Genomic DNA, 26,727 nt, shown 5'->3' with positions numbered 1-26,727 from the left:
CAGGAGACTGGGGCAGGATAGGGAGGTTCTGAGGCTGGGCAGACTACCAGTGACCTGTTAGGTTTAATTTAGAAGGGGAAAGACAAGATGTTTCCATTCTGAGACCAATGAATGTAGACCCCAGGATGCCTGCTGAAGACTTTCGTTATGGGGACAAGCAAGGGACTGACTCAAAGCCTACCCCCTTTCTGACTCCTCAGCACTCTGCTCTTGGTGATCATAGACACATGTGGCTGTGCCTGGAGTCTCTATGTACCCTCACTTCTCATTGTTCAGCCCAAGGACATCTCTATGCTTGACCCACATGAACTATGATTATTTCAGAATTGTTTCCTGTCGGAAAGGACTTCTCCCTTGCTATCTTGGTCTGTGTTATGATCTGGTTTTCTTCTTTGCTTCTGCTCCATAAGAAGGAAAACAAATACATATTTAAGGAGATGGCTCAGAAACTCTCCCTAAGTCAGACCATCTGTGTGGGTAGAAGCTTTAGATTTTTGTCTGGAAAGTGGAATTTCTTCTTATTTTCTCCATTCTTGGGAAAACCTAGGGAACAACAACAAAAACAAAAACCTCAAAATAAAAGAAAAACGAGTCTAAAAAAAAAAAGGACAGGAAGTTAAAGAAATTAAGATGCCTAACGGATATTTCAGAAAAATGTGAATAATTTGGCATTTCTCAGGAGGAATGTACAAATAGAGAAAGATCTCAAATTACCCAGGAGTCTGCGTTGGTCCTGGAAAGCCAACGGTACAAGTTACTCATTCTTTCCCTAATGACATGAACCTGTTCCTTCTAAGGTCAGCCTCTTACGAAAAAAAAAAGTCGAAATCAAAAACAAAATCCAAACTCCAGTAAGTAGGTTTTGAAGTTCAGTAGAAAAAGGTTGGAAAAGGAGATTTACTCGACTAGTATGACCCACTGGTGAAAGGGGTAACTTGCTTGGCGACCATTTTGAATCAGCCTGCCCCACCAAGGTCCCTGTGACCCCCTGTGGCTGAGTACCTCTCTGAGGCATCTCAAGCTTTCCATATTGTTTCTTGCTCAAGCTCAGTCCAAACCCAGCTGATTCATTTCGTGAGAGGTAAAGGGGCTAATTAAAAATGGTCCCCGTTAGACCAGGATGCTGATGGGTTTCCGTGGCTGATGAAATTACAGTGGCCACTTCAGTCTCAATGGCAGCAACATTGAGGCCAGGCAGGAGTCTGGGGTGAGACAGGTGCTGCTGGATGCCAATAAGCATCTGACATTCCAGTCAGATGAGGACCTCCAGATGCATCACCAGAGCTCCTCAGCGTTGAACCACACAGAAAAGAATGTCACACAGGCTGATGAGAAAGAGAGCCTAGCACAGGTGAGGTTGATTGTCAGAAACCATTCCCCCATTTGTTTATTTAAGACTGCTCTCATATTTGGTCCATGAGGTGGTGCTCAAGAAATCAAGGTGCTTGTGACAGAGAACCTTCAGTTAAACGCCATTAACAACCTTAACCTTCATTAACAATCACCTAGGAGATGGACCTCTGGCTGTGTCGACAAGGATGTTCCCAGAAAGGTCTAACTGAGGGCAGAAGACCTGCTCTGAATGTGGTGGCGCCATCCCACGGTTGGCAGCTTGGTTTGAATAGAGAGGAGAGGATGAGTGGAGTAGCAGCATTCACTTCTCTCTGCTTCCTGACTGAGGAAATGTGGTTGGTTGTGTCAACCTTCTATCACCAATATTTCTGCCCAGTTCCCACCTCCTTACTGATGGTCTCTCTCCTCAGGTATGAGCCAAAAAAATCCCTTCCATATATGTATATATGATATATGTATATGTATATATATACATGTATATATAGGTATATATAATATATACATAAATATATATCACACATATATTTAAACAATTAAATATATACATATGTAATGGATATATACATATACATGTATATACACATTACATATTCATGTATATACATATTGCATATGTATATATACACGTGTATATGTATATATACATACACACATATATACATATAAATACATTCTCTCTCACACACACATCCATATATATATATATATATATACATACATACATACATACATACATACATACATACATATACACATACATATATCTGGAGTGAGAGTTACCTGAACCTGGGAATGTCTGCAACCCTGTGGGTTTGCTGCTTGGCTGAGGGGAGTCACCTGCCCTCTAGACACATTTTTCTGAGGTGTAAATGAGGAAGATAGACTTCTGCCATCTCATCTCTCTCCCTTGGGTGAAAGCACGTGTAAGTTTTTATTTATTGTAAGATTTTTGTTGTTTAGACAGAGGAAAAGTTTTGTACACTCTAACTCTAGCCCAGCAGTTCCTGAGTCCTACTGAGCAGAGGCCTTCACCCAGGGGCCATGAAAATGCAGATTCTGACTCAGGAGAACTGAAGCAGGACCCGGGAATCTGCCGTTTCTCTCCTCCTTCCTTCCTTTTCTTCCTTTCTTCCTTCCCTTATGCCCTCTTTCTTTCTTCCCTCCCTCCTTCTCTGTCTCTCTCTGTCTCTGTCTCTCTTTGTCTCTCCCCTTCCCCACCCCTATCATCTCTCTTATCTTTGGGACAGGGTCTCACATATGCCAGGCTGGCTTTGAACTCACTACACAGCCAAGGATGACCTCTGACTTCTGATCTTCTTGCCTCTACTTCCAGGGTTAGGATCACAAGCACTTATTTGTTTGGTTTATGTGGTACTGGGGATGGAATTCAGGGCTTTGTGCATGCTGGGCATGCACTCTCCAGCTCCAAGAATCTACAGTTATTAAAAAATATTTTTATCGGTTCTTTGAGAACTTGATAAAACATATTTTGAGCATATTTGAGCTCTAACATGTTCATGCAACTGAGTTCTAGACTATGACACTGGAGTGGGTGTTTGTCAAGTACTTGACTCGGTATTTCATCTGTATAGCCGATTAGCCAGTTAGACCAACTTGAATAAGTGCTATGTGATAACTTATTTGTGGAGGCTTGTGTTATCATCCAGCGGAACTAGAAATAAAACTCTTTTTTAGCTTTGAAGTTTTCCTCGGGTCTAGGGATTAGAAGTGAGAGGAGTAGACCTGTATGGCAGCCCTTGGTATGGCCTCCCTAACCCTTGCTGTCCCCAAAGTGGGTGTCGAGAACAGAGAACAACCCTAGCGTGTTGACATAGCAGGCAGTATCTGAAGCTGGCTCAACCCAGCAGCAGGGACATGTATTTGGTGGGCCTGTCTGGGGTCTCCAACAACAAGAATGACTGCCAGAGGAAAGTGATGTCAAGGTGAAAGACCTACTATGTGCTAGGCTCAGTAGACTCCTTCCAAGCTCATGCTCCAGTGGGGAGGCTAGAGAATTTACACGATGACCTTTCAGTTGGATTTGCTCCTACAATAATAGACTTATCACCACAGGGGGAAAAAAAAAAGAGCCGGTGAGGGAGTGGCCCCAGAGCAGTAACATTGCCCAGTTACTCAATAGAATAGGCCTCATTTCATGGTCATGACAGAAGGACATTTTGGTTTCATTACTGCTCTTTATCTTGTCACCTCTCCAATGAGTATTAGCAATTTCAGATCCAGTGTGACTCAGAGACCGATGGTCCACAGGGCACGTTCTAAGCCTCCTGGGCCATAGAACAATGGGGTTGCCTGAGATCCAGTCCTCCCTTAGTATCATTAGAAGTCAAACTTCAAACATGACAAATTAGGATCAGAGCAGTAAAGAGGAAAGAAACTGGGGTGGGGTTGGGGGTGGGGGTGGTAAAGATACAGAAAGTATCTCTGGCCAGAACCAAAGGCTGAAGAGAAAGAGTGGGTAAATAGGAAAGGGTAGGGTTTTACTTTGTGTTTTAAGCTCTGATTTCTACTTTTTCTTCCTGACCCAAGTCACGTGATAAGTGACTTTGGGAAGTGAACTTTGGTTACTAAAAATGTGACTAAAATGTCACAAAGGCTTTATGAACACTTAGAGAAAAATTGGGAGTCTGTACAGGAGAAAGAAGCCTCTTAGGTGAAAAAGAAAGGTTTAGGGGTGTGTGTGTGTGTGTGTGTGTGTGTGTGTGTGTGTGTGTGTGTGTGCAAGGAACAGGGAGACAGTCAGGAAACCGAAGAGAGATCCTCATTTTCCATTTAAAATTATATTTACTTAACTGTGGGTGTGGTCTATACATGTGGAAGTCAGAGGATAACTTCTCCTTTTCCTCCATGTGGGTCCTAGGGATTGAACTCAGGTCATCAGGCTTGGCTGCAAGCGCCTAGAACTGCTGCACCATCTCACCCTCCTAAGGTTCTTATTTTCTCTCATTAATTTTTAAACGTTGTTGTCAAGTCTTGCAAGGGGTTTGTGCTTTTACGCCCACCCCATAGAACAGAACTTGTGGGTGTAGAAATTACAGCAACCTTAGCAATGATTTCTGCCTTCATGGAACTTGTAACTCACTGGAATCCTGCCACTCACAGTGTGGTCTGGAGATCACCTTCTTTGGGCAGTTGTTTTAAGAACTATTCTGGAACCTTCTCCCAGACTACTCGAATTGAAAAGCTCTTTCGAAGCTGGCCCTTAGGCCATTTGTAGGTACATCCTAAACTCAAGAAAAACGTGGACCATAAAAGCAAGGCAAGATGGGAAGTAGGACCTGAGGGGTAGTGGCCAGGGTAGGAGCCAGGCAGGCTGTGAAGAAATGACCATCTAGACACACATAGGGATGAGAGAGAAGGACAGGGAGAGACAGGCTTGGATTTGGGCCAAGGTGTGTGGGTGTCTCTACATCCTGTCTCCCACCTGCAGTGATGATATCTTGCCAGCCTCAGATCCCTCCTCTGTAGAAAGTTGATAACAGCAGCTAGTATTTCCCGAGGTGGATGTGAAGATGAAGAATCAGAATTAATCAAATACTTGCCACAATCTCGGTGACGGCCAATGTTGGATAATTTGAGTACTTTTATTTTCAGAGAGTTAATTTTGTGCGTGCTGGGGTGTGTGTGTGTGCGCGTGTGTGTTTGGTGTGTGTGTTTGTGTGTGTTTATATTTGTTTATGTGTGTGTGTTTGTGTGTGTGTGTCTGTTAGTGTGTGTATCTGTTAGTGTTTGTGTGTGTATGTGTGTGTGTTGTATGTGTGTTTATATTTGTTTATGTGTGTGTTTGTGTGTGTGTCTGTTAGTGTGTGTATCTGTTAATGTGTGTATTAGTGTTTGTGTGTGTATGTGTGTGTGTTTGTGTGTATGTTTATATTTATGTGTGTGTGTTTGTGTGTGTGTGTGCTTGTTAGTGTGTGTATCTGTTAGTGTGTGTGTGTATCTGTTAGTGTGTGTGTGTGTGTGTGTGTGTGTGTGTGTGTGTCTTATGTGTAGGATGTCCATGTTTGTATGTTTGTGCATCTTCAGGAGGAAGCCATAGATCAAACCTGAGTGTTGACCCTCAGGATCCAATAGCCTTGATTTTTGAGATGACGGCTCTCATGGAACCGGGAGCCCTCTGACTTAGTTAGCCTTAGGGATCCTTCTGTGTCTGCCTTGCCAGCATTGGGATGATATGGACTCCGCAGCATGTCCAGCTCTTTAAAGGGCACTGGGACCTAAGCTCACATTCTCTTGTCTACCCTCAGACATTTTACCTCCTGAGGCATCTCCCTGGCTCCGTGGTGGTATTTCTGTAGTGTAGCTGTTCTGACAACTTCCTATGGCAACACATTTCCCCTCTCAGAGGTGTACAACAGGACAGCAAGCTACACCAAGGCAGGGACAGAATGCAAACGCCCAGCGTAGCACTTTATGAGTTAAGTGTTATTACTTTAATCGTACGTGTTTATGGGGCGTGGTATGATGCTTTGATACACGTGCATATCTGATCCAATCAGGCTAATTAGAACTTACTATTTGAGTTTAGAGCCTTCCCTCTGTCTGATTATTTCCAAAATTCAGCTCTAAGCACCACTTCCCCTTTAAAACCACCCCTGTACTTATTTTTATCTCTATATTAGTATAAAGGCTACATCACCTCTAATTATATAATTATTCAAAGATACTATCAGTAATAATCATACCTGGGGTTCTTCAAACACATAGTCATATAACATGCCAGGAAGCATACAAATGACCTTTCGAACAATGTCTCAGTTAAATTATTTCAAACTCTCTCGGTGATTTTGAATGTTTTTGCCTCCTATTTTCATGTATGGGGAAATTGAGGCCTGGTGGACAGAAATCTGGCTGCCAACGATGTCCTGTGGTGGAACACTGGAGCAGGTGATGGGACTAAGGGAGAGGGTCAGGTGACACACTGTCCCTTACCCATTTCCTCCCAGCCTTTGTTCACAAGAACATCCTTCGGTTCCTAATTTTATCTCTGGGATAGTCAGAATTCCAGGGCCAGTCCCCAAGATTTCCATGCCCTGATTATTTAATGGAGGCTAATATAGAGGCTACTTTAAGGGTCTTTGCAGATGCTAGTAAGTTCCCAGAATGGATATTCTTAACATGTGCATATACATACATACATACATACATATATATATATATATATATATATATATATATATATATATATATATGTATGTATAATCTGGGAGAGAAGCTGACCCAAATAGGTGACCCTTTAAAAAGTTTAAAAAGTTTCACCTGCTGGCCATTAACTTAGCGAAAGGAGACTTAATGGAGCATCATTGACTCAGAAGATGAGAAACATCATCTGCAAGTGCTGCAGGCCTCTTGATGCTGAGTGTGACCCCCACCGACATCCAGCATTTTATTTGTGTTCCGTGGCAGCGTATATGAATAGGTATTGAAAGAGCGGCAAGGAGCCTGACTCAGCATACACTGGAATGGACTTTGGAGAAGATCCTTTTCTAGAACCCGGAGATAAGAAGCCAGCAGGAGGGGCTGGAGAAATGAGTAGAGGGGCTGGAAAAGGTGAAGGGGCTGGACAGAGAGATGACTGGAAAGGTGGCTGCAGAGCTAGCTGGAATGACTCAGTGGTTGAGAGTGCGAACTCCTCTCTCAGAGGACCACAAAAGCCATATCCTACTGCCCGATTCAGGAGGCTCCCAAATGCCTGTAGCGTAAGCGGGAAGGAATCTGGCATCATCCCTGACCCTTATGGGCACCTGCACATGCCCATGTACAGATACACACAAAGATGAATTTAAAAAATAACATACAAATCCTATCTGAGGACACCCTAACTTTGACCCCTCAGTTCTCTGAGCAAACCTTCCTGATTCTCTGACCCATGGCTCTGAGGTGATGACTTTGAGTCCTTTCAACCCTCTGCCTTGGGGGTCATTGACTGCATATCAATAACATAATAGAGTCTCCATTCAGAAACATTCTAATATAATTCTGCATTAAATGTATTTCTATGAGTCTTCTTTTGGGGAGTCAGAGGACACTGTTTAACCTTTCTTTTGAATGTGCAAACACAAAAGGTGTTCAAGACTTTCCGAATGAAAGACTTATCAACTGGCCCTTTCTGCTCTCAACATAGAGCATGGCTCCTTGCTGCCCAGATTCAAAGTCCAGTCTCTCTGGACCTCTGCGTCTTCATCCATAAACCCGGGATAATAGCAGGGTTGTTGGGGAGGATTAAACGATACAACACTCATAAAACAGTTGCTTCATGGCCCAGCACATGGAGATCAGTCAGTGTTATCTGACCAATAATCTTTACCTGAGTAGTTTAATGAATGAATGAATTCCAGGAATTAGATAAGGTATTGTTACCTTTAGCACAGCTCCTGAGTTTTGAAACTCCTGCTTTATTTTGCTTCCTGTCAGGCCATCAAAGACTCCTGGATCTGGGAACAGAGTAGCTGCCTCTCAGGTCAGGGACCAGGAGAGAGCATTGCATTTAAAACTGCTCAGAAATGGTGGACGCCACCGGGGCTCTGCTCTTGTACACACTGGACCAGCATCAACAACTAGGTCATGCAAACTGTTGAGTCAGTCTGGGGATACTTCCCTGAGAATCCCCCTAATAAAGAGCTGGTGAGACTAGCAAAACCCTTGAGTTAGCAGCCCTTGGTAGACAGGGGTAGACTTGGGTCACTGTTTCCTTGTCTACAGAGAGCTACTGACAAATGCCTTCCTGTTTCAACTTCTTTTAACCGAGTGTCTACTGCTTCTTTATGTTAGCTTTTGAGTATTTTACTTATACTTTGACAATTTCATAGACGTATACACCAATCACTCTGCCCCAAACCCCACCTCCCATTTCACTGGCAACCATGAAAATACTCCTCTCCCATCTTCATAGCCTTTATTATTATTTTTTTAAGTCACCAAGTCCAATTGGTGCTGCATGCTGAAATATTGACTAGTGCCTGGTCTTGTTGGTTTGAGCCTGTGAAGGTCTGCAGATGACCATGTTTGCTGAGTTCCTGAGTCTAAATGTCACCAAGCCTTCTTCCACATTCTCCAGTTCTGACATTGTACCCATCCCTTCCTCCATCCTCCCTAAGCCTTGGGGGCTTGATATAGAGGTCCCATTTGAGTCCTGAGCCTTCAAGAGCCCCTTGTTTGAGGTCCCTACCTACTTCTGAGCCTCTGCATTAACTGCTGCCCACAGCAGGAAGAAGTTTCTCTGGCCGATATTAAAAACAACAACAAAGAAACCCCCACTTATCTTAGGACAACATGATTATAACATGTTTATGGCCTCTTATCTCTTTGATTAAATTATATCTTGCTTCTTCAGATAAGGATGCCTGTTAAGCCAACCAACTGACTTTTTTTTTTAAACCCAAACAAAACAGTTCTGCCACTTAACAAACAGACAGATCTGGATGGAGGTTTGCTCTGCAGTGGAGCACATGTCTAGAATACAAGGCCCTGGGTCCAATTCTTTTCATCTCAGTTCAATTTGTTGTATGATTTTAGTCAAATTGTATTTTTCATTTTACTTAGGGGCTCTTCCTCTACCCTCCGCCCCACACTTTTCTTTTATTGTTATTTTAGACAGGGTCATTTCACTGAACCTGGTGCTAGATCTTTCCAGAGCATTTGCTGGACATGGAGTTCTGCGAACCCAGCAGAACTGGGTTCTCTGCGTACCCCTGTCACGCGTGTCAGGGGTGCTTGCCATCAAGCCCAGCTTTTGTGTGAGTAGTTGGGGATCTGGAGTCAACTCCTTCTACCCATATAGCAAATGTACTACCCACAAAGCCACCCCTCTAGTCCTGAATTATATTTTAAAAAAAAGAGCTATAAAAATGAACCTTGACACAGAATGACAGCTGCATTTTATATTAGAACTGGGTGCCATCTGGCAGGCAAACCAGGAGGATCGTCTCCACACCCCAGACAGAGTCTCTTTGAACCTGACAACAGGTCCTCGCTGGAAAGCTCTATTCACCCGCTAACTACGCATTACTTGCAAGGTTGTCATGTATGTGTGGGTCTCTCCTCTAGTCTCTGCCGTGTCCTTAGCCTCTAGCGAGTTAGACGCACGGAGGGCCAGTGGGGAGGAGGAAACGGAAATATTTGAAAATAACTGGTCAATGCAACAATCTGTTTTGGTTGAGGGGTAAGAAACAAAGAATAGAAGTGCTGTGTGCACTTGGATCAAGCAAGCACTCAGGGCCTGCTGTGTGGAGGAAGGCACGAAGCCGTGAGGGCTGGGGAACAATGGGCCGTCAGAGACTTGATGTTATATAACTGGGTGGTTTGAATTCACAAGTGTCAAGGCAACAAGTAGAGGAGAAAGACTGTCCTCCCACTCCATGGTGGGAGGGATCAGGCCCCTGAGACGCTCAGTTGCCCCAGGATCAGGCTCCGTCTCTCACAGGGATGCCAACGGACGCCATTTAGGGAAAAGGGCTCTATGACTCCTGGCACCCAGAAGGGCATCAGAGACTGGAGAATATTTTGTTTGTTTGTTTTTAATTTTGAATTTGTCTTTATGGTTATGGGAGTCTGGCCTGCACAGACCAGAAGTGGGTTTCAGATCCCCACTGAGAGAGGCGATTCCTGTGAGCGGGAGCTGCCATGCTGAAAACTGAACCTGGGTCCTCTGCCAGCCGTGCTCTTTACTGCTGAGTGGTCTTTCCAGCCTCTAGAGTGTTTGTTTGTTTGTTTATTTGTTTAAATAACGATGGTGATGAAGGGCAGAAAGCGAATGAGGGGCCCCAGTAGTATTTGGACATTTGGAAATACCCCGACACTTGACGTCTGAGCCTGCTCTCTCAGGTACAATAGCATTGTGACTCACCGGTTTCATCTGCAACTGGCTGAGGCACATGCGCATGGTGAGCAATTAGAAAGGTCAAAGTTGCAGGATTTCTGAGGAAGTCTCTGAAACAGGGAGCTCTGAGGGAAGCAAGGCTGGGTTGGAGGTACCATGCCCAACGCTAAAGGTCATTTTCCTTAGCGGTGTCTGGCATGACCTATCCCATTAATTCAAGAAGGATAAAGTCCCTTGACTGCTTCCAAGTCTCTTGTTGAGCTGCCCTGGTGTGCCAGCCCTGAATGGCAGCCACACCCCAGGAATTCCTCCTGAACTCTGCACGTGCTGTTCTCTGGACCGGTGACACCTCCAAGTTCTCTATCCCTACAGCTTCAATGCCTCAGCCACAGCTATACTCTATCCTTGGAAAAGCATTTCCCCCACAACCAACGTGGTTAACTCTTACTCTCAGGGACTCCATTAACTCCCAGCATTTCACTGCAAGCATGTTCCTACCTCCCCACCACAGAGCTTTGCAATTCTGACTCCCTCTCTACAGAGCTCCTTACTGAAGCTTATAACACAGAGACTGTGGATGTTAGCCTCATTCTGTAAAGTGTCGTGACCTACCCAAGGTCACACAGCCTGGGCGAGCCAACAGTGGGACCCAGGCATCCTCACTTCAGAGCCTCTACCTGTTCCTCAACACCACTCACTGCTGCTGCAAGTGTGTGCACACACGTAAGCTGCAACAGATGTGTGCAGGTGCATTCCTGGAGTTGATGTGCACTTGTGTGCTAGGGCATTTCTAAGGTTACCTCTGTCTATTAGATCATCTGAGCAGGTGGTGCTCTCACTTCAAAAAATGCTTCAGGGTCTTAAGAGAGTTAATATGGTCAATGATTAACCCCTCGTAGCAAGGGCCCTAAATGCACGCCCTCAGTTGCTTGCTTCGCCTGCTTGTTTGTTTCAAAACCATAACTAATGTGTTGAGTTGTACTTAGTTGAATGGGGATTCAGACTTTGTCCAAAAAGGCAAAAGAGTGAGTGAGCAAGTAAGAGAGAAAGAGAGAGAGAGAAAGAGAGAGAGAGAAAGGGAGAGAAAGAGAGAGAGAGAGAGAGGGAGAGAGGGAGAGAAAGAGAGAGAAAGGGAGAGAGAGAAAGGGAGAGAGAGGGAGAGAGGGAGAGAAAGAGAGAGAAAGGGAGAGAGAGAAAGGGAGAGAGAGAAAGGGAGAGAGAGTGAGAGAAAGGGAGAGAGAGAAAGAAAGAGAGAAAGGGAGAGAGAGAAAGGGAGAGGGAAAGAGAGAGAAAGGGAGAGAGAAAGAGAGAGAGAGACAGGAGAGAGACACACAGAGAGAAAGACAGACACACAAAGAGAAAGACAAAGAGACACAGAGAGAAAGACGGAGACAAAGACAGACAGAGAAAGAGAGACAAAGCCCACAGATTAAGGGAGGCCAACTTTCACTGTGAAGATTGGCTTTTCAGTAACAAGTTTATAAGCAAACGTGCCCTGTTGTTGTTGTTGTTTAATCTGGAGTGTTCCCCACGATCACCTCGCAGGGATCCCACTTTATTTATAAAGTAGGCTTCAAGGGAGGTATACCTCGGTTATGCAAGTCCATGACAGACAGACTTCAGGACCCAGTGGCATGTATGGGGATGGCCCTAGCTGCAAAGTGATGGGTGAAAATCATACTGACAAGAGTGGCTCAGATGCATTTTGGAGGAGTGACAAGAGACATTTTGTGTTACCAGGCTGTGGGACATGTCTCCTGAGAAAGGAATCCCCCAGGTTGCAAATGGAGATGAAGAGTGGCTTGTTCCAGCCTATTAAAGGCAAAAATGTACTCAAGGCATCCGAATCTGCTGTTCACTGACAGTTCAAACAAGCAAGCAAGCTTTCTCTCCATTGCCGTCATGTCCCCCAGTCCCTGGTGTAGGACAGAGACACCTGGATGGTTTCCCCATTTACTTTATTGTCAGAAAGCAAACTCTGTGCCCTGGGAGTTGTTTCCTTTTGCTTTCTTTTTAATCTCATTTCACTTTGTTTTATTGTATTCTGATTGTCTAGTTCAAGGTGTCTGGCAATGCCCTCAACGATACCCACAAAGGGACTTCTACCATGCATCCTTATTCCTCCCACTCGCATCTCTTTGAGACATCTTGTTTGAGGTGGTTTAAAAGCTTCATGTTTTTCAAAAGTCCTCATCTGTATTAAAAGTACACAACCTCATAAGCGATCCAAAGTTTTCAAATGTTTTCTGTGGGTCTGGAGCCATGAAAAGCCCTATTGTTTAACCAGGAAGACACTGGACTCAGGCTGGCGATGTGCCTGAGGGAGGCCACTCAACAAGGGAAGGAAGGCTGAGAACCCAAATGCAAAGGCAAAGGATACCCAATAAAAATTTCCATTCTTAACTTCGCAGATCACAGAACAGACAACATGAAATGAACACCCATCATGGGGGACTCAGTGAAGGGAAGGGAGGGACAGAGGCAAGATATGAATGCTAGGTATGAAAAAAATCCAATAGCAGAGAAAGAAAATAATGATTGACTTTTCAAATTCTGATGCTTTTTCATTGTAGAACATTTGGCGACAAAAATCTGAAATACACACAGAAGGGATTTCTGAGTGCATGTGTCTCCATCTTTTAGATGCACACACTCTTTTTTTTTTTGTAATGACCAGCAAGTATCAACACAGAGTTGGAAGAGTGTGTGTGACTCAATGTGTTGTGTGTTGGGGGAAAAGTAGTTAAATACACCAAAAACATCCTCACTCCAACACATCTATGACTTTTGCATTTCAGAACCACATTCTATGACATTAAAAATGCCTTAAAACTCATAGATGCTGGTCTTAGCAAAACAGGTGTTAAGAAATTACTATTCCCCACTTGAGAAGTTATGTTGAAGGCTTCAGAGACAGCTCAGGTGGTGAAGGCCATGGGACAGAATGACTTGAGGTCAGTCTTCCAGGATGAACGTAGTGAGAGAAGAAAATTGACTCTCACAAGTTGTCCTTTGACCTATGCATGAGAACCTTGGCATATACTGATCGATAAATAAGTTAAAATACAATTAAGAAGACACATCAAAGTCTATCCCCCACTCCCTCAAAATATGACTTTGTTTGGGACCAAAGTTACTTCCTAGTAATCAAGTCAAGATAATATCAGGGTGGTTGCTATTTTCTGATACCTGTGACCTCACCAAAAGAAAGGCTTTGGAGAGACATCTGCAATTGAAGATGATACACAGACAAACCAGTAACCATGCATGCTGAAGTCAGGTCCATGCAGCTGGATCCTACCTGGGGCGCATCACAAGAGTTGGGAAGGGTCAGGGAAAGATTGAAGAACCAGTCCCTGTTGACAACGTGACTTAAACCCTCTGGCCTTCAGAACTATGAGAAAAGGAGTTCCTGTTTTACTGTTGTAGAAACTCCAAGACAGGAAAACAGTGATATTTATTTTTACATATGTGTGAGCACCAGGTAACATTTCTGGGCGATGGTCTTGTTCAGTTTGGTTTTGGACAGAAAGGAAGGTCAGAGGATATAGACTTAGGGAATTTGAAACTTACTGTCCTGTGCTTGCTCTACCTTTTCGTCTTATAGGTAGGGCCATTTCCTGGGTCCCCTAGCATTAGCTTAATAACAGTGGACTAAGCCAGGCTTAGTGCATTAAACTTTCCCATGGCAGTCTATCCCTCATAACAGGAACCTCAGAGCTCCTGTTTATATGATATCTGGACAGAGGAGAGGAGAGGCATCCAGTTCACCTGAGACTTTACATTTTTGAAGAATGAATTCTACAGGTGTTGAGATATTGGGCTTCCTCTGTGCTCTAGATAATTTAATGAGGGTCCATCACAATAGAATGAAAATACCACAGATAAATCAAACAAACTTCTTAATGCTTTGGGGGTTGCACACATGTGAATGTATGTGTACATGTACAGGTGAATATGTGTATGCAGCTATATGTGCACATGTTTGCACATACATGTGGTTGATGTAGGACACCCTCAGGTCCCTCCTACCATTTGTTATGTTGTTTGTGAGATAGTCTTTCACTAGCCTGGAGCTCACCTTGACTATGATAGCTGGCCAGTGACCCAGGAACTATCTATCTCTTCTTTTCCAGCACTTGAATTAATGTTGTGGGTTTTATCTTTGCTTGTGCCCCATTTGTCCTGGTTCTAGAGTGGGGCCCCTGTGCTTTTTGTTTTCAACGAACCTGAAGTGATTCTAGTGGGCAGCCAAATGACCAAACCCTCCAATGAAGAAAATATGTTCTAAAACCACAAATAACAATTCTTATCCTAAATGTGTTATGGTCAGATAGACCTCCTAGAACTTTTTAAGACTGACTTAAACTTGACAAAACGACAAGACAAGAAATGTTTCACTTTGCACGAGTGGAAACTGAGTCTCCTGGAGATGGTATATGCTGCCCAAACTCACACAGCCAGAAGGCAATTAGTTTAAAAAATTGAACCTCCGTCTAAGGTCTTCATTTTAGAATACAAGAACTCTTTAACTTTGGAGACAACTCAGTTGCTAAATGAGCACACGAATAGAAGGATCTGAGTTCAGACCTTCAACCCAGATCTCCAGAACCAGGTAAAAATTTTAGCACAGCAAAGTATATGATCATTTTAGCTCTGTGAATTTGGAGACATGAGGGTGTCACAGGTTAGCAGCCTGGCTCCAGATTCAGAGAAAGACTCTTTGCTCAAAAGATGTGGAAGAGAGCAATCAAGAAAGTCACTCAATGCCAGTCAATATCAGCCTCTGGCCTCTAGCTGTCTCTGCACAGACACGTACTCACACACAAACATTACATACACCACATACCACATGCATGCTTGCATGCACACATGCGCGTGCGCATATGCATGCGCGCACACACACACATATACATAATATATAATATATATATATATATATATATATATATAGAGAGAGAGAGAGAGAGAGATAGAATCCAAGGAGAGACACTCCTCTTATTCCTCAGATCCTTGCTCTGACAGTTGAGACTTAATCCTAGTCACAGATATCTGCCTTGCATGGCTGCTCTGGCAACAAGCTAAGTCATGAGTATCTGGAGGTGAATGTGTTACAGTTTTTTCAATGAGGAGCCCATGACATCGACCATAGAGAGGTACTTGAGTCCCTGGAACCTCAAGCATGTGTGCTTATCATCAATAGGAATTAGAGCAACTTGGCTCTCTTGGTTGAGATTTACTGAAGGATCAGTCCAATCCTCCACACATGTTCAGCTTACAACTCAAACTCCCTCAACCAGCAAATGGACTTTGACAATCTCGAATATTCATTGCCACCCTCGTCTATATTCCTCAGCATGGCTGTTCCTCTCTGACCCTTTCCTCTGAAACAATTCGTACGTCATATGTAGGAGTTCAGGGCTATGCCTGTCCAGGTTGACAGTGGATGCTAGTTCTTTGTGCATCCATAGCTGTCTGTTTTCTCAAGAGTGTTCCTTTCCTTCTGTAACCCAAAGCTGAATTGGTCCACCATCACCAGTGCTGGCTGTCATCAGAGAGGAAGGACCCTCAGTTGAGGAAATGCCTCCATGAGATCCAGCTGTAAGACATTTTCTCAATTAATGATCAATGTGGGAGCACCCAGCCCATTGTGGGCAGTGCCTTCCCTGGCCTGATAGTACTGGGTTCTATAAAAAGACAATCTGAGCAAGCCAATAAAAAGCACCCCCTCCATGGCCTCTGCATCAGCTCCTGCCTCCAGGAGGAGCTCTCCTGCTTGAATTCTTGTCCTGACTTCTTCTAATGATGGACTATGGTCTGGAAATGTAAGCCCAACAAACCTTTTCCTCTCCAACTTGCATTTTGGTTATGGTGTTTAAAAACCCTGAGACATCACCCCACAAGAGACCAGGTCTCTGACACATTTACGAGTTAACCCCAGGGCCTAGTCTCAAGAACAATGTCTAGCACACCTCTACCTTAAAAACAGTGGAATCGATGATGAACTGACAGAAAGTCTGACTGTCTCGTAGTAGGCCAAGGGAATCCCTGACTGCATTACCTAAGAATACTGGTGAGTCTTATTGGGCCATTTGCTCACAGCCTCTGGTTCTCTCTATCATGGGAAAGACAGGAGAGCCAAGAATCTGAGCCCTTGCTGCTGGGAACATGTCTTCTGCCCCATTAAGAGGACCCCACCCCGTAATTACAGGGTAAATGACTTGTTAAATCCAGGGCCTTTCCCTTGCTTCTGTGGATGTACAATTGATATTCCTTGGGCGGGTTATCTCACTTTGGGGTAGTACATATTTTATAGAGAAAGGAAAGCTCTCCAATTAATAGTAATTGTGATCGAAGTAGTAACGGTTGTCTCCAGCCTCATTCCACAAGAGGAGACTGGAAGGCCCATGTTAATTGCCACAAAGAGCTCTGTCTATCTGCGGCAGTATATAAATAATAAATTAGAGGACGAGAGACCAGTGCAACTGTTATGATCTTCACAGAGGAGGGATGGATATTTATGGAGTGCTGATCGCTAAAGTTCTTCTCTGAGTAATTATTAGTAAAAGTGAAATGTCTACATTTGTAAGGGAATCTTAATTAAAGGGAAGGTGGCTCTCATTATGGGGAAGAAATGGTGTTTGGGGATTAGCATCGAGGTTCGAGGCAAATGTATTGAGTCTGACTGGTCTCCTTCTTGCCATTTGGGTGGCAGCAGGAAGCAAACTCCTATGGGTTCAATTTCTTCTGGGTTTTAAACCAAGGGCTACAAAGCAGTTATAATCATGATAAACAAGCTCTGACTGGAATCATGGAATATAGATTGAATGCTGAAAATTGATTTAGCTCAGGACCATCCCACAGGGGTGAGTGTTTATCTGCCTTTCCTTTTGAAGATTCATTTTCATTAATGAATATGTGTATTTATTAGCATATTTTTTTAATTTAACACGTATATGTGTTAAATTTAGTGTGTGCTTGTGTGTGTATGCACCGTGTGCAGGTGCTTATGGAGGTCTCAAGTACTCTGGATTAAGAGGAGGTTGTGAACCAGCAGATGTGGGAGCTGGGAATAGAACTCAGGTCCTTTCGAAAAGCACCAAATGTGCTCAACCGCCGAACTCTCTCTCCAGTCCTTTATCTACTATTTCAAGCTTCGGTGTTATCACCGATAAGATGGGCACCAGCATTTTCGTGTTGGCTTTTCATTTAGTCATGTGACCAGCCATGAGGAAAAATGAGGTGTCATGTTCTGGAGTACCATAAATTTATAGAATGCCATGGCGTAAACTTCTGGCCTGTTGGTTTACTTTTCTTTGCTATGACTAGTTTGGCATTCATAGTTCAGGGTCAAGCAGAGCATTTTAACTTCCTAACTATGAGCCGTTGAAGGAGATAAATTTGATGGAGAGCCACTCCTCATTTCTATGGGATCACTTCCATTTCCTTACAGCATAAGCCTTAATGTTTATATTCGTGGGGCGGTGGAGACAGGCTCATTTAGGGAGTTGACACAAGGGATTTTTCTACACTTTATATGAGTGACACATATTTCATGGAGCCTTGTATTATCATCGACCATATGGACCCAGGACCAAGAAGGCTGAACCAAGAGTTGTAGAACTGGGAGAAAAAATGGGCAGGGGAGTAGGTGACTAGTATAGTTCAGACATTAAAGGCAAGTTCCATCTTCCCTCCCAGGAAGACCAGTGAATTCCAGAGTCATCCCAAGGCTTTCCATAACAGCCAAAGAGCAAGCTCTCATAGCCCAGATGTGCATCCCTAAGCAGATGGTTGGGGGTTTCAGTTTGGCCCGCAGGAAGAACTGCTCTGTCTTATCACCTGAATATTTCAATTATTCCCGGCTATATATTACATATAAGGGAACATGGCCTTAGACAGAAGAGAGAGAGAGAGTTAAAGAGAAGAAGCAACACATTAGGAAACAGACTTAAGAAAATCATCGAGTAAATTTAAGTTAATCTAATAGCCCCACAGTGATCCAGTATATCATCATGATACTAATATGAAGATGTTTATATTGTGAAAAATTTAAGTTCTTGGGATAGGGAGGAATAAAACTTTGGAATAGAGCAAAGGCTAGCAAACTTTTCCACAAAAGACTTGAACACAATACATTTGTCTCTATATACAGAGTGCCACGTCGTAAGTCTTCAGCTCTGCCCTTGTCACTACATACAGCCACAGGACATGTGAAGCAACCATTACATCTGTGTCTCAGTTAAATCCTGTTTATGAACATTGAAGCTTGAATTCCATCTACTTTACACATGTTACAACATAACTGCCCTTTGTTTGATTCCTTGTTTAGAAATGTTGCTATCAAGGTTTGTTCATGAGTTATACAAAATGGGCAGTAGCCAGCATTAGACCTGGTAAGTCATATCTTGGGAATATCTCTTTAAAATCATCAAAATATGTTTGTGTGTGTGTGTGTGTGTGTGTGTGTGTGTGTGTGTGTGCGCGAGCGCGCAAAAGAAAAGGTGAGAAAACCTAAGGGAGATTCAGGTGATGCTTTCCTTTCTTTTTTTTAAATCAATTTGTTTGTTTGTTTGATTCATTCATTCATTCATTCATTCATTCATTCATTCATTCATTCCCACTACTAGGACTAACCGACAAGTGAGGAGAGAGATTCAACATTGGATGGCTCACTAACAGTTATGATACAGCCAGGTCCTACTTCCTAAATGTAAGCCCCGTTTCTGTCTTAAAGCCAAGGGCGTGGCAACATCCCACATAATTCAACTCTAGCAGAGCTCTGGGATCTGAATCCAGATATGCAGGCTTTTATGTATCAGTTTTCTTAAGAACTGAGGTTCTGGACTCCAGATTTTACATATTATATCCCATTTATAGCACAAACAAATAACAAACAAGCAAACAAATATAATTAAAATGGAAAGCACAAGGCTTGTAGACAGGGCTCAGTGGTTTATAACACTTACTGCTCTTCCAGAGGACCCAGGTTCAATTCTTGGCACATACATGGTAGCTCACAATCATCTATAATTCCGAACCCAGCAGAACCTGACATTCTCTCTTTTGACCTTCATGGACACCAGGTATATATGGGCTGCACATCAATATTTACTGGTAAAACATTCACACAAATAAATACATCTATAAATATATAAATTAATGCTGATTTTAAAAGAAAAAATGGAAGCACAATTTACAGTGCAGCTGCAGAACCTGACTCAATTCTTTTTTTTTTCTTTTTCTTTTTTTTTTTTTTTTTTTTTTTTTGGAGCTGGGGACCGAACCCAGGGCCTTGTGCTTGCTAGGCAAGCGCTCTACCACTGAGCTAAATCCCCAACCCCCTGACTCAATTGTTAAAAGGTGGGGGGTGGAGAATCAGGGTATAGTTCAAGTCATATGCAATGCTTGACTCCCAGTACCACAAGAAAGTAAATTATTCTCTTAATAAGTTTCTCCTCTAAAGAATTTTAACTTGCAAGTCCACATAAATGTAATTGCACAAAATTTACACTAGCCAGCATACTCAGATATCTCCTCCTGCACACAGAATGTGGGAAGGGCCACACGGAAGTAATTCCTATTTTCACCCCAGTTCGTATGTTTGAAACCAAGGTGGGTGGCTCAGGACTGTGAGGATGGCTGGCTTCTATTTGTTCTTATGCTCCTCCTTCCCTCCCTCCCACCCACCACTCCCCAACACACACACACACACACACACACACACACACACACACACACACACACACACACACACACTGTTCTCCAGGTTTATAATAGAGCAGTGCTTGGCACATAAAGACATGCTTAGAATACTTGTGAAAGAACTGGATGGACAGATGGATACAAGAAGGAGCATGTTTTTTGAATTACAGCCAGGAATTACAGAATGGGTGTAGCCAAGTGTCCACATCTTATTAAACATTCACCACCCCAAGAAACCTAAAAGTCTGGAAAATCGCCTTCAGTCAGAAAGGACTGGGCAAGGAAGGTGAGCACTTTGGCGTATGCTCACAGCATTGTTGAAATAGAAGCCGCTTCGAAATCCAGAGTTCAGGCTCACAGATACATCTGTTCTGTAAGGCCACGTACTCATGTCTATGGTCAAGATGTGATCATTGTGTTGTCTAAACCACATCATGTTTTCTTAATGGGGTTTAAGCATGACAGCTTATAAGAGGAGGTTCCTAATGCATTAGCTGCTGTTAGTATTTACACAGGGCACCAGAGGGGGCTTCCTGCTGTGCAGGGGAGGAAGACACAAAAAGCAGCCTGCAGACAGTCATACTTGGATTGTGTCTATATTTGGAGGGGGAGGAGAGAAACAGGAAAGAAGGAGGAGAGAAAGAAGGACAGAAAGAAAACAAAGAGAGGATAAGAATGGGGAGGAAGGGCAGAGAAAAGATAGACAAGGAAGAAGCAGGATTTCGATTAAGGCTGGCGGGGCAGGAGCCTCAGTGAGTGTAGCCTTCGCTCGAGACTTGGCAGCAGCCTCGGAAGCTTCCATCACTGCTTTTTGACAAGGGAGAGACGTTCTTCGGAAGTTTGCTGAAAACTTGGATGGAGGTTGGGGCTGCCGAAAACTTGCAGGGGAAGCTGGCGAGATGGTCTCAGGAGATGAGACAGCTGTCACATGTGAGAGGGAGAGAGTTTGGTCAGATCACAGATCAGAGCTGTCTGCAAGTCGCCAGAGCCACCTTTGTTAAAACAAAAGTACCTTGCAGGTACTTTTTTGTGGTCCCCTGTGGTCCCAAGGGGGGTGTCTACCACTCCAACAGGCAGAATATCAGTCACGGCGGGGATGAGAGCATTCTGCCTTTGGGCCAGAGTTCCCATGTAGAGGGTTTAACCAACTTGTGATAAGAGCAGGTATTATGGCAAGCACGAGTTCATACATATAAAAATTCAAGCATGCATACTGCCATCTGTACAGCTATACTCTAGTATGTACACACGTACAAACACAGATGTCCCATGCTCACACATCCAAATATTCTTGCATCGCCCACATGCGTGTGAATACTCCTACATGGGTACACTAGCAAACTCTGCCAAAAGCAAAAACGTACATATGAATGTCCTCACCACACACATACACTCGCACGCTTCCACAATTTTTGGTAAGCACCTATACTAACTATGTACACTTATAGTAAGTATGCTTATCATAAGCGTTTTAAAACACAAACATGCAGTCATCTACACAGCTGTTCATGACTGCACGCATTCACACAGAGATCCACGGACACTCAGCCACAGACACACGTGAACAAACTCCAATGACCGTCTCTGAACACACCCATTCTGCCCCTCAGAGCATAGTTTTCTGCCTCATACAGAACTCACACATGTGTGCCCATAAACAAACCTGCTTAAAAATCTGTTTCCTACAGACAGACTCCTCTGGGCTAACGTGCTCCTGCTATGTCGGGATACTTGCCTGCTTGGAAAAAAAAAGTTTAAAGAATATGTCAGGCCAACTAATGCTTGGTAAAGCTGGGAGAGCAGGGGGGAAGGGCCCTTGTTCTGGTTAATAGCGTGGCCATTTGTGTGGCTGCTGCTCTTCCCCCGCCTGCGTGTTATTCAAATCCATACATTGTGTTTGCCTTTTGTGTCCAGCTTCAACAAGCCTCCCTTTGTCCCCATCACAAAGGCCAATAAACTCTGCGTGGAAAGTAAGGTTCAGGGTCTGCTAGACATTATGACGAATGGCCAGGCAGTTTATATCCTTGAGACCATGAACTGATATCAGGAGACAATGGCAGAGAGGGAGTCCATTGAGCACAGAGAGCCCCCTGGTAACCCCACGGGGGCTGAGATGGGCAACAAAGGGGCTATTGAGAATGGTGGCCCCGCTGAAAACTGTGAGAGAGTGAGCTGGTGGCATGACCACGTGGCTGGCCTCCAATGTGGCTTTTGTTTGCTGGACGGTGAAAACTGGCACGTAGTTCTGTTTATCTTTGGGGGAGATTATGGAGGTATGGTGGACAAGTAGGAAGGTTGGTATTCGTGGTGGGCAATATGATGGTCGGATGTCCACATATACTGTGGAGTAAAAACCTCACAGAAGTACACCGTAGACAACCACATTTCTCATTTGTGTACGTGTGTGTATGGAGAGGGTGAGGGTGACAGTATTTAAAATCTGCTTTCTTCTTAAAGTGCAAGCTACGTAGCACAGTACTGCTGACCACGGTCACCATGCTACATACACACTATACCCAGAGCTCCTCACGAAGTAGAGAGTTAAGGGTACATGGAGATACAGAGAAGCTCTTACAAAGTCTGCCCTAACCCTTGAACATAAACTTAGACCTGCTTTTCCATGCCCTTAGGTACTGTGTCACAAAGGGTAATGGTTATTCAAGATACATGAGAGTGAACTGATTGGGGACCATCTCACTGAAATTCATCACTTCCATCTAGATTCTGTATAATTTACCTCAGGGATGCCTTTCCACCTGGGATGAGAATGGTTTGGGAGCTACACAAATCCCCAGTGTGCTAAATTCCCGGGAGCAACCAACAGGGATGGAGAAGATTCTGTCTCTCTCTCTCTCTCTCTCTCTCTCTCTCTCTCTCTCTCTCTCTCTGTTTCTCTCTTTCTCTTTTCCTCCTCCTCCTCCTCCTCTTCCTCTTCCTCCTCCTCCTCTTCCTTCTTCTCTCTCTCTCTCTCTCTCTCTGTTTCTCTCTGTTTCTCTCTTTCTCTTTTCCTCCTCCTCCTCCTCCTCCTCTTCCTCTTCCTCCTCCTCCTCTTCCTTCTTCTCTCTCTCTCTCTCTCTCTCTCTCTCTCTCTCTCTCTCTCTCTCTCTCTCTCTCTCTGTCCTGTGTTCTTTTCATTTAATAATGACTTCCTTCCCACAAAACAGTCATTGAATGCTTACCTTTGGGATGCACTACATGTAGTATTTCAATGGTGTAAAATTAGGACCGACCTGATTTTCTAAATATAACCCAAATGTTGAAATGTATTCATGTCTATTGTATTCCTCCATGAAGGTGGGCCTCCAGCAGAAGTCCCTGATTGTGCCTTCTCTTCTGCAGACATTCTTACCCTTCGCTTTTCCTGTCTGTAATTATTCATCGTTGTCTTCTCTACTGGCTGACTCCCATTCCTGCTCAGTGTCTGAAGAATGGGATGGTTCCACTGATGAATTTGAAAGGATCTTCGTTTGTGACTTCCCTTTATTCTGGGACTATAAAAAGATTCGTGAAAACATTACTAAACGGGGACATGATATTTAGGGCAATCTGAAGCCATGTGCTTGGACCCTGGTCACTCCTTTTGGCTAGAGGATAAACTCTCCTAAACCTCTTGAGGTGAGGACTACACTTTGTGTTGCTAGCCTCTTGCCCTGTTTGTTTGCTCATCCCAGACTAGGTTCTACGAAATAATAAACTCTCATTTCACTCTGCTCCATTAGAATTTGAGTGTCAGTAGTTTTCATGTGACAGGCCAGGGTAAATGTAAGGCTTTGCAAAAATATAAATATAAGTGCCCCAAACTCACATGTGACCACTCAGAAACCCAGAGTCCTTGACGGGTGCTTGAAGGAACCATCAAACTGCTAATCCAATTTTCAAGAATTAATTACACAGAATAATCTGTCTAATAGGCATGGTGTATGGGTTTCCCTTGTTGTCATTTAAAAATTTTACCATGTATAGCTCCTTTAGATGACTGCAATTTGTTGCTGGTCACCAGGGTCCCTAAGTCTTGCCCAGTTGTCAACCCTGCCTCCGCCTCCATACTTTAGCCAAATGAACCTTCTGATATGCAAACGAGACCCCCCCAACCCCTCTGACATGGTAAAGCAGTTTCTCCTATGTCCTTGTTTTTCCCCAGCCCTGTCTTTCATGGGCATGGCATGGTGAGAGCATTTCTTTCAGGCTTCCCACTGACACTTGAACTATTTTAACCTTTTAGAGCATATTAGATCCTCAGACTCTGACCCAAGCACCAAAAACCTCCCATTTGGAGACCTCTGCCTCCCTATAGTTTCCCCTTTACCCCTGAATTTTCACCTAATCTCCTTTTCCTGTTTTTTTGTCTTCCTCCAGGGGGTAGAACTAGCAACCCTTCCCTTAGATGCCTCAAATGCTACATCTTTTCCAGCCAATGTGACAAGATGTTAAATGACTAACTTGCATCTCTTTTCACCAGGGAACACAGCCAGACTTGAATTCCCCAGTTGCATCCAGCAAACTGACAAAATGGTTAGAGATAGAAATGGAGAAGAAACAAAGTTTCAACCCTTTCATCTTCGTCTTTGGTTCTAGGACACACTCCAACAAGGAAAGAAACAAAACAAAGGCAGGCAATAATATATGCTATAAGGAAACACCAATAATGGGCTATAAATCAACAGGTGGCAGAGAATCTGGGGAAACCCTTGGATTAAGTAGCCAGGAAATATTTCTGGAAAGGTGACAAGTGTTCTGCATGTTGCATGACTGAAGAGGGATGTCTATGTGTATGTCTCTGTGTACCTCCAGGGCCAAGAGTTCCCAACTACAGCTTTTAATACTAATATGTGGGCGAGCTTAAAAATACAGATTCTCAGTTCGATTTCATAGCAATTCCAATTTAGGAACTGGAGAGATTGCTCAGTGGTTAAGAGCCCTTTCTGCTCTTGAAGAGGACTTGAGTTTTGTTCTTGGCACCCATGGAGGGCAGTCCACAATCACTTATGATGCCAGCCCCTGGGGGTCCAACACTCTTTTTTGTACTCTGTATCTACACTCACAGAAGTACAAATGCACAAACAGAAGCAAACTATGATGATGATGAAGAAGGAGAAGAAGAAGGAGGAGGAGGAGGAGGAGGAGGAGGAAGAGGAGGAGGAGGAGGGGGAAGAAGAAGAAGAAGAAGAAGAAGAAGAAGAAGAAGAAGAAGAAGAAGAAGAAGAAGAAGAAGAAGAAGAAGAAGAAGAAGAAGAAGAAGAAGAAGAAGAAGAAGAAAAATAAAATCTGGGGTAAGAATGAATCCTGATTTCTATGGTTTAAATGAACACCAGGTCTTTGACATTTAGTTCTTCATTTGATTCTAATGTCTAGCTAAAATTTGATGAACCAGTCCACAGGATGGCCTGGACTAACAAACAAGTACACAAGCCAGGGGTCAGGCAGCCAGTTACAATCAGTAAGCCAGTCAGTCTGCCAGTCTGTCAGTCCATCAGTCAACAAGAGTTTTATTCTGACTCCAGTAGGAAGCCACAGGACTAGAGTCTCCAGTAATAGGATCTAAGTGATGCCTTTGAAATTGTTGTTGTGAACGGTTTGGACCATGGACCAGAGTTGTTACTGTGGAAGAGAACTGGGAGAGAGAATGGGACGGTGAGCAAGGATTTTGGGAAAGTTAGATTCCAGATAAAGTCTAGGCATGGTGTTGTGGCTGGGTTCCAAAAGGAAAGATGTCAGGGTGACTGACTGGGGGCCGAGTAGTAGGGCAGACAGTGTTCCCATTGATACGGAAGAAACAAGACAAGGCCATGATTGGACAGGAGGGGTACAGTGAGTTTCTTCAGATCACATTACCACTGAGATTTCTAATAAACCACCATAGGAAGACATCAAGGCCATTGTGAGAAGGATTGAGTTGGAGGAAAAGACCTTACTGGTGATATAAAGTGAGGTAGACGTGGGTGTAAAAATAAATAAATAAATAAATAAATAAAAGTGGAAAGTGCTATCGGAGGAAGTAAGTTATCCAGCAGAGCAAATGAAGACTTATGTTTGACCAAAGGTGAGTGTCATCAGGTTTGGCAAGATGTAGGTCTCTGGTGATAGTTTAGCTAACATATGAGGAAAATGGATATTGAGGAAGATGACTTGGGGAGAGCTTTAGTATTAAAAGTGACATCTGAGGAGTATATGGGAGGGTCATCACATGTTAAGGTGGGTCATGGATGAAGGATGGATGCGTGAGTCAAATACTCAAACCCTAGTTTCCAGGACAAAGCTAGCTGCTTGATGGTACGCCCTCTGTCTGAATTATCCTTTCGCCCGTGGGATCCTCATAGTGAACTGATTGTCATTGGCTTATCAGAGGGGTGGCTCAGATCTCAATGACCTTGTGGAAAAATAGCCATAAATTTTCCTTTCAGGACTGGGGATGTTTGCAGGTGTTTCCTGGATGTGCCAGGTTGTCTTAGGAAGCAGCTTCCCGGGGAGGCTTGGTACTTTCCTCATCCAGCAGGTCTTGTGAAATCTCATTGCGTGTTTCAGCGCTTAATGGCCCCCATTTAAAATTTATCATTCATTGCCTGTTGTGGTTCCTCCAGAGAGCCTTCAGGGAAACAACCCAGACTGTGTTTTCCAACATATCTATTTTCATATTTTCCATAGTTTTTTTATTCTCACTCTCTTTCTCTCTCTCTCTGTGATGAGAGAGAAAGAGAGAGAGAGAGATCAATGTTCAGTAGGATTCCTTATGAGACTGTCTAATTATCTATCTATCTATCTATCTATCTATCTATCTATCTATCTATCTATCCATCCATTCATCTATCTATCTAGTTATTTATTTTTGAGACAGG

General features: G+C 43.6%; 1 long non-coding RNA gene across 2 annotated transcripts in view; it reads left to right on the top strand.

The window, feature by feature from the left end:
- The window catches only part of LOC147999478 (uncharacterized), a 121,781-nt gene that overhangs the window by 74,715 nt on the left and 20,339 nt on the right, over positions 1-26,727 (top strand). The window contains exons 4-6 of one of the 2 annotated variants that reach the window (XR_015643635.1): positions 23,234-23,509; positions 24,354-24,503; positions 24,939-25,164. This is a non-coding gene — a long non-coding RNA (uncharacterized LOC147999478). Of the gene's footprint in view, positions 1-23,233; positions 23,510-24,353; positions 24,504-24,938; positions 25,165-26,727 lie in introns of those variants that run through there. The other variant, XR_015643633.1, reaches the window with a different exon arrangement.

Source organism: Rattus norvegicus, chromosome 19, assembly GCF_021556685.1.
Source record: "Rattus norvegicus strain SHRSP/BbbUtx chromosome 19, alternate assembly SHRSP_T2T, whole genome shotgun sequence".
NCBI lineage: Eukaryota > Metazoa > Chordata > Mammalia > Rodentia > Muridae > Rattus > Rattus norvegicus.
Note: the sequence above shows the minus strand (reverse complement) of the source record. Positions and strands in the feature narration are given on the sequence as shown.